Below are 7,470 nucleotides of genomic sequence, written 5' to 3' on the forward strand. Positions count from 1 at the left end.
TGTGTATATCGTGCAGCCACCCCCCCCCACCCCCCCCGCCCCAATCTAGCCTGAAATAAGGCTTTAGGTGTTTTAATCTAAGTATTAAATGACAAGACGGAAATTGCCTGCCAGTTTATTATTTACCTGACAAGAGTCCACTCCAATTCAGCTGCACTGTGTCCCCTTTAGATTCATGGCAAATGTTACAAGGAGTGAAGCTTTCTGCCATTTGCCTCTCACATCTCCAGTCTTAGGTTTGACCTTTATGATGTACTTTTATTCCCGTGATAGTCAATCTTAAGTCATATAGTTGGGTTTTTTTTCCCGTTGTTCTTGCCTTCCTCCTACCCACCTCTCACAATTTCTGCTTGCTGTATGTCTTAAGGATGGGTCTGTGCTGGCTCGAAGCCACCTTTGTGTGCTTCTGTTTCTGGACCATTTCAAGGCTTTTAGTATAATTTAAATACTCTGAGCACCAGAAGTTCAGGTAATGATCTTGCTGCTTGTGCTGTAATTGCCACAGCGCTGCAGCACCATCTCCACAGAATAGTTGTTATCCCTGAAACTGGTACTCAGCATAGATGTTATCCCTGTCACTGGTACTGGGGTCCTTAGGGAAACCTTCAAGCTATTCCCTACAGTCAGTGTGTTGTCAGGGTCCTCCTTCAGCACAACATTGGGCTTTTAAGGATCTGCATGATACCTACAAAAGACAAAACAGTGTAAAGGAGCTGTATTCTGCTTTCCATATATTTCTGAACTCTAGTTAAACAAATCACCCAGAAAAGCAGTGGCTTTTTAGGTACCACTTCCATTATCTAGACATTTTACTCTTTCCACACAGCTGAGTTTTTCCAGCCTGCAGATCGTTCTGATTGTTCTTCTTTGAACTGCCTCTAGTTCCCTCTTTTTTTTTTTTTTTTTTTTTTTTTTTTTTTTTTTTTTTTTGGCAGTGACAGGTCAGGAGCTCAGTGAGTATTTGCAGAGTATTCCCACGGGAGCCTTCTGGACACAGTCTATTTCTCCTTTATGACAGACCACATTTGCAGGCTTTCTTTTCCCCTGCCATATTGCATTGTCAATGTCTGATTCACTGCCCACTCTGACCCTGAGGTCTCCTTGGGCATTATTCATTCCTGGATGTGTCTCATTCTGGTTAGCTTTAATAAGGCTGCTTTTTTTAAAAAAAAAAAAATTATTTATTTGATTTTTTTATTTTTTTCTTCAGAGTTATTTATGTCCAAGATGGGCTTCTGTAATTTAGTCAAAAAGGAAGTTAGTACAGAAACTGCTGTATTCTCCAGAGCACGTGCATGAGATTTTTATCTTTTCATTAATTATATGAATTTGTGGTTGACAATTTTAAGTCCACAGCTGTGTGAAGAAAACATTTTTTCATTTTTAAGGGACATTGTCAAAATGATGCTGTTACTCCTCAACTCTCCTCTGTTGACAGCTATAATGATATTAGAATTCCCAGACTAGATCAGGTCATTAGCCCATGAAGTGTCCTGTACCTGACACATTAGTTGAGTGAAAGGCTCAGCTAGGGTTGTGAAAATTAATCAAGATCAGCACTGGTTGAAATCCACTTCCCTGTCATGAGGTGGAGAATTTAAGAAGATTCAAAGAAGGACTAAGACTTTTTTTTTTTTTTTTTTTTTTTTTTTTTTTTTTTTTTTTTCAGCTCTTGAACCAATCTAGTATTTGGAAATCAGGATGAGTACTCCATGTAAAACATACTGTCTCACACCTATCTTGTCTGTGGCTCCTCTCTGAAGCAAGTATTTCTGACCATGGACAGACATAGAACTGAATTAGCCAGAATGAAGAACCAAAGTGACAACTTCTGCCTCTGCAGTCTCTGTGGAATGCCCAAACCCTGCAGACTGACTGAAATGTCCACGAATCTCAGCTACCAACACAAAACCAAAATACAGCATGAGCTAGGAATATGTGCTAGAGTTTTTAAGCTATTAAGGAGAAATCCTATTTCCAAACAATGGAAGATGTCTATGTGGGAATTAAGGACTAAGAAGAAAAATCCTGAAGCTGGTAAAAAGCCACCCACGGTTCACTACAAGCTGCAGTATCTATGAAACAATCTGAAGGTCTCACTTTGTAACTCCTCACATGAATCAGGCACTTCAGAGTTTTCCCAGCCCTTCTTATTTTCAAAAAATGTGGAGGGACCTTAGTCTGAATTTATAAAAGGGAAACCTCAGTCTAAGAGAATTTCTCTTCACTCTTCTGCACTTTTTTTTTTTAGGGGAGGAGGTGGTACGGGGAGACAGAAAATATTCCAAAAGAGAGTATGACTACAGTTTCACATCACTGTGGCAGAAGGGAAAAAATTTACATTGAATCTGGTAGGCAATTAGATGATGCCAACATTTTTGAGGTAGAATAAATTATTAACTTGATGTCACTTCATTACGGATGCTATGCATGGTCACTATCCAGATCTTTAAAAATCCACAGTTTAACACTTCTGACCTTCTGTGATAATGAATTCCACCAGTGAACCGCATACAGCATAAATGTGTCTTTGTTTCTTTGTTTGCTTTATATTTATAGCCTTTTAATTTCAGTGTCAGTTTTATATTAACTATCAAGAAAATAATGAGCTCCTGGATAATTTTAACCATATTTTTCATTTATTCTTGGTAATAGATGATTTTTTTTTTTTTTTTATTTTTGCTTTCCCAAGCTTGAATGCCATGTCTTCTAAGTCTCTAAACCCAGTTCTGTAGATCTATGTGCATTGATCAAGGATTATCCGGGCAATTGTAAGGAGCTGAGATAACATGTCACAATTTACCATCCCTCAAGGGAGACATGCTTCTCCAAACACTGAAATTAACCCTTTGTGTTTTCCTAGTCCTAATCTGTTGCAAATAAAAAAGAAACAGGTTAGTTTCAACCCTTTCCTGTCTTGTCCTGTCCATACCCCTGGTCTGCTGGACCACTGGAGGAGGGATAGTTTGCCAGATGGATCCCAGTGATTTCATGCAGCTCTGCATTGTATATTTGTTCCCCTTCTCTGAATAGTTTTGATCTTCCTTGATGACCTTCTCCGGTGAGGCCCCCAAAATTGGAGAAAGAGGTTATTCTGGCAAATACGAATGCCTTAGTCTGAGTTTGTTAAGTGTTTTAGTCCCTTCTAGAAGCAATGAAGAAAAGCAGGTGTTGGCTTGATCGGTTGTTTCGTAAGCTACATGAGGAACTACTCCATTTCTTCCTATTCCATATATAATTTTAAGGTGAAAGAGATTCCCATTGTGAGGTACGAAAGAACAAGGAAGTAAAATTTACATCGGAGCTTGGTGATTTCATGGAAACATTATCATGGCTTCTTGAGTGTCTGTCTTTGCCCATTTAAGTGGTAAAAGTCGTGAAATTAAGGTAATCGGAAGATACTAATAACATTTTTTATTTTTCCTTGAAATAGTTGTATTTATTCATTAATAAGATAGCTATATAACTGGAACTTCCTAACAAACTGGAACTTCTGTCTTCTTGTCCTGGCTGAAGTTGAGAATTTATTTTAAGAAGTGTTCTGGAAATTCAATTTTCCAGTCAACTACCATGCTAGCTGTTCCTCTGCTGCTCTGTGTCCATCTGAACTGTTCCAAATAGCACCATTTTTCTTTAAGAAATAGCTATTGCTTCTGAATTGAACAATCATGACCATCATGGCCTTCCCCCAATTTTTCCTCTGGTGTCTAGTCCATGTCTTTTTTTGCCTAGGGATGGCAAAACCAATCTCATTTCGAGATAAACTCATACTGAAACAGATATTTACAAAACTGTCATACACCTATGAATTTCTTACCTCTTGTAATTCCAGTGGTATTAAAATATCACAAGAACAGCTGTTGTTATGTTACTTCTGGAGTCAGTAATTACAGAACTGTGTTGTGAAAATAACAATCTGAAGGGTGGCAGGTAAGTTTCACATACATCTAGTTCAGGTACATTCAGCTGGACTGAACCTTTGCATTCCAGGGTTCACCCCTCACTCACTGCAAACTACAACGAAACTCTGCTGTTAAGAATAACAGTAAGGCAGACCTTCACCTCTGCTTTACCAATATGTCTGATTGATCATTCCTGACAGAAGCATAAAAATGTCAGCATAACAAATAAGACTTGTAAATAGCAGCTAATGCCTTGGGAGTTTCATTGCCTCAACAGGTACATGAAGTTATAATTGCTCTAATCAGCACTCCCACAAGCAGTTAGCACTTCTGCTTGCCATAGAAGAGGCCTGAAAGGACAGAAACATCTTCCATTCCAAACGTGACAGAGATCAAACACATCACAACCAGTATGGTCTTTAAAACGAAAAGATTGCATCATTAGGGTAAGTGGGGAGCCAACACATATCTGCATGCATGGGATAACAGCAAATGGAAAATCAGATTCTATCCCTCTAGCTGAATAATCATTATACAATAAAATCAGTTCTTGGCTAAATTTCACTGTAAGTCAGTTGGCTACAGTCAGAATCTTGATAGCTTCCCTGTAACCGATAAGAAATGTTATCAGTGATCCTCTGATGCTGCTGTTGTAGGAGTTGTTAGTCATGGGCACCAGTCAGAATCTGTAGATGTTACTCCTTTCCACATGCGATGTTTTTGCTGTAAAATTAGAAGGCAATGTCATTTTGCCAGCTCTGTCAAAGTTTTGTTGCTTTGGGATTATTTTAAAAAATGCACAATACAATTTTAAAATAAATGCTTAATTTTCTGGAAAAAAAAACCAAAAAACAAAAAACAAACCTTAAGTTTATTGCGGAACCTGCAGAACTCTTATACAGGGTTGCCTTTGCTATCAAAATGCCCCACTTTGGCTATGAAACCTATTATTTATTTGCATGAAGCGAACATTTTTACTATTCCTCTGCCTGTATCCATCAATTCCTTCCTCTCTTGGGGCTCAAACTTTCTGTGTAAGTTACCATGGTTTAACCAGTTACTCCTCACTGCCTGAGCCACAGTAACTGTCTGTGTGTACTCTCAGATGGTAGAGAACACCATGTAATTTGACTTTGTCAATCCCTTTTCACTATGGACTGGGCTGAAAAGAATTATCTTCCATTTGTTCCTGGCTAAGAGTGCCTATATGAACAGTTACTATGCTTGTGCTCATGTAGGCTACTCGCTGTGCAGTAATAACTTGCTTGTGAGTCTGTCATGAACATACTTTATATTTTAATAACCTCTGGAGGATTGACTGTCTTTCCTGCCTCTGCTTGCACAGCACCTACTACAATGGGAGAAAAAACACTATAAAAGACATGCAAATAATTAGCAAATGAAAATCACAGTGTATTTTTTAGTAGTACACACATGCACACATCCACTTGGAGACTTCCTGGCCCAGAGGGTTTGGCACCTAAATAGAGCTGAAAGGCAAATGCTGAAAAAGGAAAATGAAGAGATGAAGTGAGTTAAGCTTCACGCAGCAGGTTGGTTTAGATCTGGGGATAAAATCCAGTCCTGATTTCTGCTCCACTTTAGCTCACACCAGTGTCTCATCCTCTTATTCACAGTGCCTGCCAAGGCTGGTTCCTACCAAAGGTTTCAATCCAGGCATATCTTTCTCATTTCTCAGATAAGTATTGCTGAGAACCACAGGTCACTCCTTCCCCCCCAGCTGATCTGTTCCTCCTTCTCAGGATTATGATTTAGTCCAAATCTTCATCTTTTCTGATAACACTATTGATGCACATACCTGCCTATGTGTGTTCAGTTAGGTCATCTACACAAGAAATAGTAGATAATTTTTGAGTAGTTTTCTAAAAAGTGGTGCTTTGCTTTGCCCCATCTCCTCCACTTCTTGGTTTATATAATCCCAGGTATATTCCTTGCATAGCTGCAATGATCTGTGCTGCTATACCAGGGTTGAATTCTGTAACACACACTTTACACTAAGGTTGCACATGCACGTTGCATTTTTCTTAACAAAGCAGTTTAAGTAATTTTCTCTTCCTTTGTCATCAAAAATCATCTGTGGGATGTGCTGTAACCTGGTCAGAGAAATTGATGTGGTTAAAAACGACTGTTGCCAAAGTTAGTTTTGTAATTTAGATCGAGTCACCTGTTGTAGTGGTAAATCTGGGGGAACGGTGAATTACTGCCTCTCTGTGTATGTGCAGGAGAGTCGTGGTTGGGGGAAACTTCTTAAATGACAATGTCATTGGAATAAATGTAGTATTGTATTACACATTAAAAGATACATTCCCTTTTTAGGAGAAATTATATATCAGCATAGTAATAAAAATTATGAAAAGTCCCCAGGACATTTGTGAAAGATACATCTCTAGTTTTGTGCTAGCATTTACTTGAGCTAATCAGCAAATCTGCTGCTGCCTTTCTACTTGCCAACCGATATTGTCATCCCAGAGAAAACAAACACCCTTTACACCACAGCTTTGTGGGTTCTTTGTATGCCACTCACTTTATCTAAGCAATATAACTTGATGTTCCTGATATTTGGCTGAAGGCAGGGACCTAGCAAAATTCTTGATGAAATTTCACGTGGGCTATTTTATTCTTCCCCACTATGTGTCTTATTTTTTTCCTTCCTTCTTTTTGGAGTTCCTCTCATCTGCTTTCTCACAAAAGCCTTAATCTGAAGAGTGGAGATTGCAGCTCCTTGTGCCTAGCTTTAAATCTACCAGGTGGAGTAGTCATTAGAGACCTTTTTGTGATCCCAGTTTTTGGAGTCCAGTGACCAGAACATTTTAATAACTTCCTTGTCCCTACCTCTTGTGGATGTAAAAATTGTGTTACTAGAGGAGAGTGACACTAATCTAAGTCTGCATCTTAAGGCGGCAGGGGTATTTTGAATTTAAGTGGATGTTGAAATTTCAAACGAAGGTGTGATTGAAACTGAAAGGGTAAGAATGCCTGTGCAGTGTTTGTTAATATACTTTTCCTAGGAGGATACAGCATTTTTAAAATTTCTAGCTCATCTGCTTCCATTCTGGTTACTTGTAACCCCTCATCCTAATCCTTCAGAGTTACTTACATGATTGCATAGTGATCCTGAATCCTCTATCCTCCAAGAGCTGTCCCTTTCAGGGAACTTGTAGAAACCAGGAGCCAAACTTCTGGCAGAATTTTTTTTACGCCCTTCATATGGAATTGCACAACTACACCTCTGGGTGACAATAGGAGTAGAGTCCCTCAGGATGTGGCATCTCTCTGCAGGTTGCCATGAAGTGCAAAAGCAATATTGAAAATTCATAATGCAGCTGGCTACTCAGCCTGGTGTTAATATAATTTTGGATCCTTTTTCATTAAATGAAGAGAAACACTCTCTCCACTGTAAAGGATTTCCAGTCAGAAGGAGAAGCAGCAACCTTTTATTTTGCATTTAATGAGAATAGCCTCCACTAGAAAAGAGCATATTGTCAGGACTTTTTTTATTTACTTTCTCAATTAGTAGCAAACTGTGATCGTAATTCACAAGAGAATT

Source organism: Athene cunicularia (genome assembly GCF_003259725.1).
Source record: "Athene cunicularia isolate RWA chromosome 2 unlocalized genomic scaffold, athCun1 chr2_part1, whole genome shotgun sequence".
NCBI classification, from domain to species: Eukaryota; Metazoa; Chordata; class Aves; order Strigiformes; family Strigidae; genus Athene; species Athene cunicularia.